Source organism: Dermochelys coriacea, chromosome 1, assembly GCF_009764565.3.
Source record: "Dermochelys coriacea isolate rDerCor1 chromosome 1, rDerCor1.pri.v4, whole genome shotgun sequence".
Taxonomy (NCBI): domain Eukaryota; kingdom Metazoa; phylum Chordata; order Testudines; family Dermochelyidae; genus Dermochelys; species Dermochelys coriacea.
In genome coordinates, this window is record NC_050068.2 from 354,397,723 (window position 1) to 354,412,533 (window position 14,811).

The following is a 14,811-nucleotide window of genomic DNA, read 5'->3' on the forward strand; positions in this document are numbered from 1 at the left end:
GCTCAACCAGTTTCTCCCTATTTGTCAAAATCAAGTCTAGAACAGCCTCTCACCTAGTAGCTTTCTCCACCTTCTGAAATTTAAAAAAATTGTCTCCAGTACATTCCAAGAACTTGTTGAATAATCTGTGCCCTGTTGTTGTTTTCCCAACAGATGACTGGGTAATTGAAGTCCCCCATCACCCTTCAACTTCCCCGTTGATGGCCCACTGGACCCCTTAGCCCACACATCTCCTTGCCCCACCACCTCTTTTGACTTGCAGCCTTGGGTCAAGTCTCCACTCACCAAAACAGCCACTCACTAGGCCTTGTGTTCACCAAACATTACTGTGATCTGTCCACCACTGAGTTCTACATCTCTTATCACCACTTGGTCTCTTTCAGCACTGATCATCTGTTGTATTCCTTTAGATGAAATAAAGGGCCCAAAGCATTTAAGATGTTAACATGTCCCTGAAACTGTTCAACATTAAACAGTATTAAACAAGGTTTGGTATACAAAGACTTAGCCTGCTTAAGACCATGGCGCAAACACAATTAAACTTTTTTTTTAAATGTATTAAAGATACAGAAAAGAAGAGTGTGACATTATTGACAGGAACTGTGATAATTTAGATCATTGTTGCACCAGGTCTTGTACAGAGGAGGCCATGTGGGGTGTCTATGGAAAGGTTGTAGTTTGCTGGTTATGATTATGCTGTCTGTATGTGTATATCATTTTTGTATTTGAAGTTATGAATATTGGCTACGTACTTGTTTGATTCTAAGTAGCCTCAGTGAAGCATTTGGTCGGCTTCTTGAGAAAGGACTATTCTCAGTAAGGGCCCAATCGAGAAACACTTAACTGACAATGGACTTTGGTAGACACCATCCACATCTGAGCTTTCCTGTGAACGTTCAAACTAACACGTAAACAATGGCATCAGTCTGCAAAAAGCTGAAATCATTCATAGACAGGTGATTTGCCTAGGTGGCTAAAGACTCCATCTTGTGGCTATGATCTTGCACAGGAGAACAAAGGGATTTCCTCCCACGAGAGAGAATATAAAAGGCCCTAAAAAATCCCTCCATTTTATCTTCAGCTGGCTCAAGAGATAGCCTCTCCACACCAAAGAGATGCCTGAAAGAAACTGGAACAAAGAACAGTAACTACGGGGGTGTGAGTGATTGCTGAACCCAGACTAGGAAGGAGTCTAGTCTGTGAAAGAAGCTTATTGGAACATCTCTGAAGGTGAGATTTACCTGCATTTAGTTTCCTACTATATTAGGCTTACCCTTGTGTTTTTGTTTTATTTTGCTTGGTAACTTACTTCGTTCTGTCTGTTATTACTTGAAACCACTTAAATTCTATTTTTTGTACTTAATAAAATCACTTCTGCTTATTAATTGACCCAGAGTAAATAATTAACACCTGGGGGAGCACAAGCTGTGCATATCTCTATCACTGTTATAGAGGGTGGACAATTGATGAGTTCAGTATAAGCTTTATACAGAGTAAAATGGATTTATTTGAGGTTGGACCCACTGGGAACGGGGTATCAGGGTGCTAGAGACAGGAGCACTTCTTAAGCTGTTTTCTGTTAAGTCTGCAGCTTTTGGGGGACATGGTTCAGACCTGGGTCTGTGTTTGCAGAAGGCTAGCGTGTCTGGCTCAATAAGACAGGGTACTGAAGTCCCAAGCTGGCAGGGAAAATGGGCTCAGAGGTAGTCTCAGCAGTAGTCTCAGGACATCAGGTAGCAGTCCTAACCGATCACAAAGGGGAAAAAGTTAAAGCATTTGAAATGTAAAATATTGAGTAACGCTTTTATTTTAACAACATTTCATGTTTCTTTTCCTTTTAGCAGAAGAGTTTTTGAGAAGAGACCCCACTTATTTGGCCATACTGCATTCCTTAATACAATCCAAATCAGCAATTTCCTCACCCTTCTAATTCAGGGTACAGATGCCCACAAAGGCAAGTTTAATTGCATACATATTCTCCTCAGAAGTCCATAATTCCACCTCTATCCAAGGAAGATGAAGAGCAGATTTAGAATGACCCTCCTCCGGAAGGACAGATGCAGTCTCCTCCGGGTGAGGCTGTTGCATCTTCTACTCCAACAGTAGTTGACTTCAAAGCTTACCAAGAGCTGTTAAAGAGGATATTGGAGACATCAGAAATTCCTTTGGAACTTGTGCAAGAAAAGTCCATATGAATAATTTGATATCCTACAATCTTCTACTCAAAATAAGGTAGCCTTACCTATTTAGTGAAGGTATCCTTGACCCAGCAAAAGAATTATGGGCAACACCGTTTTCTATATTAGCGACTTCCAAATAAGTAGATAGGAAATGTCATCAAGTTCCTTCTGTGGGAGCTGAATATGTCTATACTCACCTGAATCCTTCATCCTCAGTAATTACTGCTGTTCATGAGAAATCCAAACAGATTTCCAGATCTGCAACAAAGAAGAAGGAATTAAAAAAAAATTTAAAAAAACCCTAGATCTGTGGGGGTGGGGTGGGGGGAACACTTTCTCTTTGGCCTCTCTTCAGGTCAGAATTTTTAACTATCCAGCAATAATAACCAAATATAGTTACATACAATGGGTCAGAGTGTCAAGTTTTCAAGATAACTCTTCTCTCAATTCAGAGGGAAGTTTTACTTCCTTATGCTCTGACAGCTAAAGTACTAAAATCTCGTTACAAGCAGCTCTGGATGCAGTGGATACAGGAGCATAAACAAGAGGTATTCTTGGCTTTCAGCATCAGGTCTAACAAAAGAGGTTCAGACTACAATACAGGATTTACCCTGTAAGGGTCAGGATCTGTTTAGTTCCAAGACGAATGATACATTACATTCTTTAAAGGACTCAAGAGCTACTTTAAGACCCCATGGCTTTTATATCCCATCTTTCAAGAAGAAACAATATAGACCACAAATTTATACTGAAGAGTCCTCAACCCTCTACTTCTGGTTACGTCTTTCACCAGAGAACTTTCTTTCAACAGAGTAGACAGACCAAGATTGCAGAAGAGAAAATCATTTAATTCCTCTTATATCTCATCTCAGTTTGGTCACTCTCAGAATAAACCATTTTGAGGATATGGTCAAAGTTACAGATCAAGTATATTCTTTCTCTACTTTTGATTCCCACCTAGCCTTCAAGGAGGCTTGGACTGGCATAACTATGGACCAATGGGTACTTCAGGTCATTCAAGATGGTTAAGCTATATAATTCCAGTCCATTCCTCCTCCTACCCTCCTTACTCATCCCTGTTCAGGGACCACTCTCATAAGGTGGTCATGCAACAAGAGAAACTTGATGTTATAATGGGGTCTGATAGAAAGAGTTCCTCCCCAATTTGTGGAGACTATTTTATTCTCCATACTTCCTGATTCCAACAAAGAAAGGGGATTGGAGTCTGATTTTTCAACCTCTGACACTAAACATGACATCAGATTTCACATAACACTCATTTCTCTCAAACCCTCCCTAGATCATATTGACTGGTTCAGTATCCTTTACTTGCAAGATGTGTACTATCTTGTACAGATTCATCAGGCACCCAGGAAGTTTTTCCATTTTGTAGTATTAGTTAAATGTTACTTGTTCAAAGTTCTGCTGTCTGAGCAGTCAATGACACTTCAAGTCTTCAGATGATTTACTACTTTTTGTGATCTGTCAGTTATCCAGCATTTAATCCATTTAACTTATGTAGAAAGGCAGACTCACTGCTGAAGCACCCCTTCATGGCTGTGAGGTGTAGCAGTGCACCTTATGGGTGCTCTGGTCCTGCCTATTCTTGTGGCTGAGTTCTCCGGTCAGGTCGTGTTTTGTTTACAACCTTTCCAAGGTAACAAAGTCCAGCACAATAAAATATATTTCTGCCCCCTTCTTGAGATATTCTTTGGCTTATCCTTAAGGCTCGGTCTTCAGCCACATTATGGGCTCAATAGTTCTTAGTGGGCTTGTACACCCTTTTCTGAGTGCTGGAAGGGAACACAGACTCACCTGCTGCTCTGGGTTTCAGATAGGGTTGCTAGCAGTCGTTATTACAAGGGATATCCCTTATTTTTTCATCTCTATACAGCAAGATCCGGAGTTGCTGATTGCAGCAAAAAGCATCAAGAAATGCCCTTGGCGAATGTAGGTGAGTACTGCTTATTAGATGATGATGATCTGATATTGGGATGTGGGTGTGGCAGGGGTGCTAAGAAAGCCATTCCTTATTTTTGAAATGCAGTGTTGGCAACCCTAGTTCCAGCCCAGGGACTCTGTATTAAGCAGTTAAGTCTGCTCCTTCAGATGTGCTGCCATTTCCCTGGGCCACTTCCTACATCCGACCCCTGCCTTTTGCTGCTTAACACAGCATCTTCTCTGGCTCCCAGATTCTGGCTTCTTCCTACGTTCTCCCACTTCCTTTCCCTTGCTGGAATACCAACCCCTCAGGACCTCTTCTCTGCACTTTACCCCCTTTTCAGGGCCTACCACGCAGATTAATTCTGTCCCAATGGCCTTCTTCAGTCTGTTTTTTCCCAGGGCCTTCTTAGAGAGCAAGAATTCCCTACCTCTTCTCTTCTGGATTTCCCCCATACAACTTTTTTTTTTCTTTTATGAAGAAGACCCACCTCCTCCCCAGCTGTGTCTAATAACACATCAAGCCTGACACACCCTCCAGGGTCAGCAATGTGGACTAACTAAGCTCTCAGGCTTCTGTTAATACTTTGTTAGCACTCTTCTAGTCTCCTGGAGTTTCCCTGGTATTCCAAGATTTATCAAAAATTAACAACAGTGGCCAGAGATTTACTTGCTAACTCTTTTTGTAGTCTTGGCTGCAAGTTATCCGGGCCTGCTGATTTAAAAGTGTTTATACCTAGTAATTGTTGTGTAGCATCCTCCTTAGTTACTAATGGACTCTAAAGAACTTCATCATTTTCATATGATACAAGTAAAACATCATACTGCTTTCCAAATACAGAACAGAAATATGTATTGAACATTTCTGCCTTTTCTGCATCATTAACAGTGTTACCATCTCCATCTAGTAATAGGTTTATACCATTCCTAGGATTTCTTTTGTTCCTGACATACTTTAAAATTTCTTTGTCTTTAACCCTGCCAACCACTGATTTTTTTTCCCCAATGTCTTTACCCTTCTTTTACCCTTCATAACTTCTCATATTATATTGAATGCTTCTGGTAGTAGAATTTTATGTTTGTATTTTGTATAACTTAGAATGAAGGATTAATAATAAACCATGTATTAATGTATGATCTCACCATATCCTGCCAGCCACCCTTTCTGGAAGCAGAAAGGAATGGCCTAGGGTGGCCACTGGTAAAGATGCATCGTTACCAGAATCTGTGTCTGAACTGATTTCAAGGCAGTAACAGACCTTTTTAGGGTCACCACTTTGTTGTGGGTTTAGCATTTTAAAATTTAAAAACGCAGTGATTGGTTTTTCTCTTGCATTGCAATTTGATGTTCCTATTCAAATGTTCTGTGTAAATCAATTCTGTTTTGTATGTTAATGAGGAATGTATGTGTTAAATAACTGTGAAGGCCATCACCGGACCAGATGTTCTAGGGAGGAACCAAGGACAGACGCAAGGGCACCAGGAGATTACAACACACCCCTATTGAAATGTCGGAAGAGGACAGATTGATGACTCTTAAAAATGAGACAGGCATCTATCAATGGGGACACGATAACTGTGATCAAAACCACTGTGGGGTAACTCCCTGAGAGACTTGATGAAAGAACAAGATAAAGGATGAGAAGGACAATTTAAGAAAACAAGCACTCATCAACAATTGATTACAGCATGACAGTGTAAAACTCATTGGTCCCAATAAAGGAAAATCACTATATAAACAGGGTGCCCTGCCATGGAACTTTGGGTTCGTCCTGCCAAGACTTTCCCGGAGCATCGTGTTGCGACTGACCGAACCCGGCCCCTGTCTACCCGTGATCAACCTAGCTGGCCACTAAATTGATCTGAAAAGGAGTACTTGTGGCACCTTAGAGACTAACACATTTATTTGAGCATAAGCTTTCGTGAGCTACAGCTCACTTCATCGGATGCATTCGGTGGAAAATACAGTGGGGAGATTTATATACACACACAGAGAACATGAAACAATGGGTTTTATGATACACACTGTAAGGAGAGTGATCACTTAAGATGAGCCATCACCAGCGGGGGGGGGGAGGAAAACCTTTCATGGTGACAAGCAAGGGGGCCATTTCGAGCAGTTAACAAGAACATCTGAGCAACAGTGGGGGGTGGGGTAGGGGGGAGAAATAACATGGGGAAATAGTTTTACTTTGTGTAATGACTCATCCACTCCCAGTCTCTATTCAAGCCTAAGTTAATTGTATCCAGTTTGCAAATTAATTCCAATTCAGCAGTCTCTCGTTGGAGTCTGTTTCTGAAGTTTTTTTGTTGAAGGATAGACACTCTCAGGTCTGTAATCGAGTGACCGGAGAGATTGAAGTGTTCTCCGACTGGTTTTTGAATGTCATAATTCTTGATGTCTGATTTGTGTCCATTTATTCTTTTACGTAGAGACTGTCCAGTTTGACCAATGTACATGGCAGAGGGGCATTGCTGGCACATGATGGCATATATCACATTGGTAGATGCGCAGGTGAACGAGCCTCTGATAGTGTGGCTGATGTGATTAGGCCCTATGATGGTGTCCCCTGAATAGATATGTGGACAGAGTTGGCAACGGGCTTTGTTGCAAGGATATGTTCTTGGGTTAGTGGTTCTGTTGTGTGGTGTGTGGTTGCTGGTGAGTATTGATCTGAACTCTGGACTGGTAACTAGAACATCAACTGGCAGGAGTGAGTGTGTGGGGTGTGTGTGATTGAATGCATATGCTAATTGTTGTATCTTCAATAAATGCAGCATATTGTCTTTTCCCATGAAAAAGATCTGATGTACTTCTTATAAGCATAACATGGTACCCATTTTTCCCCCTTTTCCATTTGTTATATGTTGCTTTTTTAGTTGTAATTGCTGGTATCCTGTAACAGAGTGGCCTGTCCCTTTAAAGGCCAGGATGTCTAGGGCTTGCCAGCCCTGTTCAATCAGGCCATCTGGGCCATAATTAACTGCATCTTAGCCAGAGGGGTTAGGACTAATTGGGGTCAGGTGACAGCCTGAAACACCTTGGCCTCTTAAAAGGGCTGAGAAGACTCCATTTGCAGGGAGCAAGTCACAGTCTGGTGGAAAGCCCTGAAGTATGGTCTGGAAGATGGGGTAAGACTGTGAGGGTACTCTAGGAACGGAGCCTAGGAGTCAGGGCTCTATCCTGGGGCCTGGGAGACTTAAAAGGGTAGCCCCAAAAGGGCTGGGAACTGAGCTTGGAGGATGGGCTGAAGAGAAGCCTAAGCAGGGTGGAAGGACCTTTTTGTTTGGGTGAACTTCTGATGGACTTCTGTTACCCCAGAAGCGGGTCTGGACTAGATATGACTTAGCTGAAGGACTAACTTGTGGACAGAAGCAGGGCCAAAGAGGTGATCAGTGTGGGTACTAGAGGCAAAGACCTGGCAATGTGACGCCAGAGGGTGCTGTGGTTGTAAGTGAAACAACTTACACTTCTCTTTGCCACTGAACCAGTTTGGTCTCTTATCCAAAGTTCAGGGGGTAGCTGTGTTAGTCTGTATCCACAAAAACAACAAGGAGTCTGGTAAAAAGAAAAGGAGTACTTGTGGCGCCTTAGAGACTAACAAATTTATTAGAGCATAAGCTTTCGTGAGCTACAGCTCACTTCATCGGATGCATTTGGTGGAAAAAACAGAGGAGAGATTTATATACACACACACACAGAACATGAAACAATGGGTTTATCATACACCCATTGTTTCATGTTCTCTGTGTGTGTGTATATAAATCTCTCCTCTGTTTTTTCCACCAAATGCATCCGATGAAGTGAGTTGTAGCTCACGAAAGCTTATGCTCTAATAAATTTGTTAGTCTCTAAGGTGCAACAAGTACTCCTTTTCTTTTTGCGAATACAGACTAACACGGCTGCTACTCTGAAAGGAGTCTGGTGGCATCTTAAAGACTAACAGATTTATTTGGGCATAAGTTTTTGTGGGTAAAAAACCCACTTCTTCAGATGCATGGAGTGAAAATTACAGATGCAGGCATTATTATACTGACACATGAAGAGAAGGGAGTTACCTCACAAGTGGAGAACCAGTGTTGACAGGGCCAATTCAATCAGGGTGGATGTACTCTAATCCCAATAACGGATGAGGAGGTGTCAATTCCAGGCGAGGGAAAGTTGCTTTTGTAGTGAGACAGCCGCTCCCAGTCCCTACTCAAGCCCAAATTAATGGTATTACATTGCAAATGAATTTTAGTTCTGCAGTTTCTCTTTGAAGTCTGTTTCTGAAGGTTTTTTGTTCAAGTGTGGCTACTTTTAAATCTGTTATAGAATGTCCAGGAAGATTGAAGTGTTCTCCTACTGGCTTTTGTATGTTACCATTCCTGATGTCCGATTTGTGTCCATTTATTCTTTTACGTAGAGACTGTCTGGTTTGGCCAATGTACATGGCAGAGGGGCATTGCTGGCATATCATGGCACATATCACATTAGTAGATATGCAGGTGAATGAGTCCCTGAGGTATGGCTGATGTGGTTGGGTCCTCTTGTGTCGCTAGAGTAGGTATGGGGACAGAGTAGGCAACGAGGTTTGTTACAGGGTTTTGTTCCTGGGTTAGTGTTTCTGTGGTGTGGTGTGTAGTTGCTGGTGAGTATTTGCTTCAGGTTGGGGGACTGTCTGTAAGTGAGGACTAACCTGCCTCCCAAAATCTGTGAGAGTGAGGGATCGCTTTCCAGGATAGGTTGTAGCTGTTGATGTGCTGGAGAGGTTTTAGCTGGGGGCTGTATGTGATGGCCATTGGTGTTCTGTTATTTTCCTTGTTGGGCCTGTCCTGTAGTAGGTGACTTCTGGGTACCTGTCTCACTCTGTCAATCTGTTTCCTCACTTCCCCAGGTGGGTATTGTAGTTTTAAGAATACTTAAAAAAAAAATTTAAGAATGGCTATTTGGACTTCCCCTCAGACCCTATGCTACCAGTACTCCTAGCTATCTTCAAGACACCATTGACTTCCTGAGGAAACTACAATGCATTGGTGATCTTCCTGAAAACACCATCCTGGCCACCATGGATGTAGAAGCTCTTTATACCAATATTCCACATGAGGATGGACTACAAGCTGTCAAGAACAGTATCCCTGATGAGGCCACAGCACACCTGCTGGCTGAGCTTTGTGACTTTGTCCTCACCCACAACCATTTCAGATTTTGGGGGCAAGTTATACCTTCAAGTCAGCAGCACTGCTATGGGTTCCCACGTGGCCCCACAGTATGCCAACATTTTTAAGGCTGATTGAGAACAATGTTTCCTCAGCTGTCGTCCCCTTGCGCCCCTTCTCTACTTGCACTACACTGATATCTTCATCATATGGACCCACAGGAAGGAGGCTCTTGAAGAATTCCATCTGGATTTCAACAATTTCCACCCCACCATCAACCTCAACCTGGACCAATCCACATAAGAGATCCACTTCCTGGACACTACAGTGCAAATAAGTGATGGTCACATAAACGCCACCCTATACTGGAAACCTACTGACCACTATACTTTCCTGCATGCCTCCAGCTTCCATCCAGGACACATCACACAATCCAAGCCCTAAGATACAACCGAATTTGCTTCAATCCCTAGACAGAGACTAACGCCTACAAGATCTTTTATCAAGCATTCTTAAAACTACAATACCCACCTGGGGAAGTGAGGAAAAAGATTGACAGAACGAGACCCTAAGTTATGCCCAAATAAATCTGTTAGTCTTTAATGTGCCACCAGACTTCTTCTTATCAAAAGTTGTTGTCTTTCTTGATTGTGGAATTGTGGTGGTTTAGCTATTGTGACAGGGCAAGGCCAGATGGCTATGGAAGAGTAATGGGAGATAGATATATTAGCTCCAGGCTAAACAAATCCCTGGTACCAGGATAAGTGAAATGGAAGCTGCTCCAGGTCAATTAAGACACCTGGGGCGAATTAAGAACTTTCCAGAAGGCAGGGAGAAGGGTAGGTTGATTGGGATAACTGAAGCCAATCGGGCTGGCTGAAACTAGTTAAAAGCCTCCCAGTTAGTCAGCTGGGAGTGCATGTCAGGAGCTATGGGAAGAAGTTGCGCGGTTGGAGAGGCTGAGTAATACATACCATATCAGGCACAAGGAAGGAGGCCCTGAGGTAAGGGTGAAGTGAGGGCTGCTGTGGGGGAAATAGCCCAGGGAATTGTACATGTCATGTTTCTAAAAGGTCAGCTACCATAGCTGATACTATTAGGGTCCCTAGGCTGGAGCCCGAAGTAGAGGGTGGGCCTGGACTCCCCCCCCCTTTGCCCCCTGATTAATCACTGAGTCTGGGAGACAACAGAGACTGTGCAAGGAAGGATAACTTCTCCTCACCTCCCTCGCTGGCTTATGATGAAAATGGCTCAGTAGACTGTGAGAAAGAAGGGTTACGTGGAGGGTCACAGTGAGCCTCTGAGGCTAGCGAAATCCGCCAGGAAACATGGGACCCACGGAGGCAAGGACAGAGCTTTGTCACAGCTGATGTCAGGAGTGAGATTTCGTTCATAGCGTGACGGAAGAAAGAGGGTTTTTTTTTAAAAAAAAAAAAAGTGCACTGGGGGTTTGGATTTTTTTTTTGTTTTGATTTTTGTTTGTTTGCTTTGTACCACAATGGAGGAGGTGGTAAGAGCTCTGGTACAAGCCACGGCAGCCCAGCAGGAGGCCACCTGGGTTCAGGCAATGGCACAACAGGAGTCTATGCGGCTACAGCAGGAAACGAATCAATTATTGATGAGCCAGGTGACCCAAGATAGTGCTCTCTTGAGAGAGCTGGTGGACCAGCTGAAGATCCTCACCACCCAGGCCCAGGGGTCCTATGGGACACAAGCCCTGAGGGCCACTGGTTGTCTGCCAAAAATGATGTCAAGAGATGACGTACAGGCATATCTCCTCTCATTTGAAAGGACTGCTCAGCATGAGGCGTGGCCCCAGGAGCAGTGGGCCAGCATTCTTGCCCCTTTTTTGTGTGGAGAGGCCCAGAAGGCCTACTTTGACTTGCCTCCATGGATGCCGCTGACTATACCCATCTGAAGGCAGAGATCCTAGCATGAGCAGGGGTAACGGCAGCAGTAAGGGCCCAGAGGTTCCATGAGTGGAAATACCAGGAGAACAAACCCCCGAGGTCCCAGCTATTCAACCTCATACACCTCTCACAGAAGTGGTTGCAGCCCAAGGTGTGCAGACCAGAGGAGATTTTGGAGACCCTGGTCATAGACCATTACATGCAGGGACTGCCGCCAGATCTCCGCAAATGGGTAGGCCAGAACGATCCGTCTATATATGACGAGATGATAACACTGGTAGAAAGACGGATGACAGCCAGGGGACTAACCCAACTACCCAAGGAAGGCTCCTTTTGAAGCAAGCACCTGACCCCAACCCTGGAAGGTTGGGCAGCCAAACCCCTGGGGAGTCCTAGGTGGAAGAAGGGGGGGCCGAAAACTAGTGGGGATCCCAGAAGGAAGGGATTGGCCCTATTGGGGGGAGCCCTGGGACTAAACCCCCTAACCCCCGGGATAGGGGAGTGATTAAAAGCAATTATAGATGTTATACATGTGGGGACACATGGCAGCACAGTACCCCAGCACTGAGGAGCCTATGCAATGTAACTTGGGGGACTGGGAGGTCCCATGCACCCTTATCCACCTCGCGGAGGTTGCATTAGCCCCGCATAATTACACCAGGCCAGTGAGGATAAATGGAAGAGAGACTACAGCACTTGTGGACTGTGGGAGTGCTATCCCCCTCATATCGGGTAAGCTGGTAAAAAATAGTCAGCTGCTACAAGCCAAATGTGTAGCAGTGACGTGCATGCATGGGGCCGTGAGCCATTACCCCACCATCCCAGTAGAGATAGAGGTTCAGGGAAACCCCATTGAGGTGACTGTGGGCATAGTTCCTAAACTCCCATATCCTGTAGTCATTGGGAGGGACTGTCCAGGGTTTGATAATTTACTCCCCCTGGAGAGGCTGGAGGGAGGTGGGGACCCTGAGGACAGTGACTCATCAACGGGGGAATGTCAATCCCCGATGTTGGCTGAGATTTCTCAGGATCTGTTCTCAGCCCCCCGAAGGACCCGGAAGACAAGAGAGGAAGGCCGCGAAGGCCTTGGGAACCCGAATCCTGACCCAGGGCCAGAAGACCTCCCTAGTAGGCAGATGGACGTGAGCAGCCAACAGAGAAACTTCCATCACAGAAGGTGAGCCAGAAGCTGCCCCTAGCCATGACGGCGGCGAGCCGTTGGAAGAAGCTGAAGCCAGCCCCTGGGAGCTTGGGCAGGTTAGTCCCAGGAGAGAGAATTTTGGGCGGGACCAGGCGGAAAACCCCAGATATGATAATGCCAGGAAAGAGGTGGCCAAGATTGATAGGATACCCATGGATGGGAAGGTCCAGTGTCCCGGACCTTACTTCGTAATGAAGAAAGATCTCCTGTACCGCATGGTGCAAATGCAGGAGCAAGAGATACAACTTCTGGTGCCACGAAAGCATCAAAAAGCCATATTGAGTCTCGCCCACAGTCACCTGTTTGGAGGACTCCTAGGGGTAGAGAAAAACCAGGCACGGATCCTGCGGAGGTTCTTCTGGCCAGGAGTACATGAAGATGTCCGGCGATACTGCATCTCTTGTCCAGAGTGTCAGTTACATAGCCCTTGCCCGCACTCACGGGCTCCTTTGATACCTCTCCCAATAATAGAGGTTCCTTTTGAACGGATAGCCATGGATCTGGTAGGGCCCCTAGAGAAGACAGCTCGGGGCCACCAACATGTGCTTGTTGTACTGGACTATGCAACCCAGTACCCGGAAGCTGTTCCCCCGCACAACACAGCTTCCAAGACAATAGCTAAGGAGCTAGTACAGATCTTTGCCTGGGATGGGCTACCCAAGGAGATATTGATTGATCAAGGGACATCTTTCATGTCCAAGTTGATGAAAGATCTCTGTTCATTGCTCCATGTACAAGTCTTACGGACCTCTGTATACCACACAAACTGATGGCCTTGTGGAAAGGTTCAATAGGACCCTCAAGGCCATGATCAGGAAAGTGGTGAGCCGGGATGGGAATGATTGGGATACCCTATTGCCTTACCTCATGTTCGCCATCCGGGAGGTTCTGCAAGCCTCCACGGGTTTCTCTCCATTCAAACTACTATATGGGTGCCACCCTCGGGGCATTTTGGATATAGTCAGAGAAGCCTGGGAAGAGGAGACAAATCCCGGCAGGAACATAATTGAGCATATACTGCAGATGAGAGATCGGATAGCCCAAGTTACGCACATTGTACGGGAACACTTGGAGAGAGCACAGGAGACCCAACGAAACCATTATAACCACCAAGCAAAGCTTCGACGGTTCCAACCAGGGGACCGGGTGATGGTACTGGTGCCCACAGCAGAAAGTAAACTGTTGGCCCAGTGGCAGGGACCCTATAAAATAATCAAAGCCGTGGGAGAGTGAACTATAAGGTGCAGTAGCCAGGCCGCCAGAAATCGGAACAAATTTACCACATCAATCTTCTAAAACCTTGGCACGATCAAGAGGTATGCTTAGTCATGCAGGAGACCCTTCCCCAGGAGGATAACTTACACAAGCAAGTGAGGATATCATCTGACTTGACGCCGATCCAAAAGATTGAGGCAGCTGACATGATTAATCACAACAGAGATGTGTTCTCTACAAAACCAGGGCAGACAACTGAGACCTATCACCATATCCGCATGATCCCTGGATCCAAGGTAACATTGAAACTCTACCAAATCCCAACAGCCAAAAGAGAGGAAATCAAGGCCGAAGTAAATAAAATGTTAGAATTAGGGGTTATTGAAGAATCTTACAGTCAGTGGTCCAGTCCAATTGTTCTAGTGCCTAAACCTGACGGTACCATGAGATTCTGTAATGACTTTTGCCGACTGAATGAAATATCCCAGTTTGATGCATACCCCATACCACACATCGGCGAACTGGTTGACCGACTGGGTAGTGCCCGATTCTTGTCTACACTGGATCTGACAAAGGGGTACTGGCAGATTCCTCTGACCAAAGAAGCTAAAGAAAAGACAGCATTCTCCACCCCGGATGAGCTATTCCAGTACACTGTCCTCCCTTTCGGGCTACATGGGGCCCCAGCCACATTCCAACGCCTCATGGATAAGCTGCTGCACCCCCATACTAGTTATGCAGCTGCATACCTAGATGATGTCATCATCCATACGCCAGACTGGGGAACCCACTTGGAGAAAGTTGAGGCAGTACTGCGCACCTTAAGGCGGGCTAGCCTCACTGCTAATCCCACTAAATGCACCATAGGGCTAGCAGAGGCTAGGTACCTGGGATATATTGTGAGAAGGGGCATAGTGAAGTCCCAAACGAATAAGCTAGAGGCAATTCAAAACTGGCTGCAGCCGACCCGAAAGAAGCAGGTTCATGTGTTCTTAGGCGTGCTAGGCTACTACCGACAGTTTATTCCCCACTTCGCCACTATGGCAAGTCCCCTAACAGACCTGGTGAAGGCCCGAGGTCCAGACATGGTAAAGTACACCGACGCAGCAGAGGGGGCATTTACAGACCTTCGGACGGCCCTCTGTAATGACCCCGTATTCATAGCCCCAGACTTTAACAGGGAAATTGTTTTACAAACAGATGCTTCCGAGGTGGGGTTGGGAGC

The 14,811-nt window shown here is 45.3% G+C and overlaps 1 long non-coding RNA gene across 1 annotated transcript; it reads left to right on the plus strand.

Moving 5' to 3' along the window:
• Positions 1 to 816: 816 nt before the first annotated feature.
• Positions 817 to 4,636, plus strand: LOC122457134. The gene is made up of 2 exons (XR_006276492.1): positions 817 to 1,230; positions 1,842 to 4,636. It is a non-coding gene; the product is annotated as an uncharacterized LOC122457134 (long non-coding RNA).
• Positions 4,637 to 14,811: the final 10,175 nt, after the last annotated feature.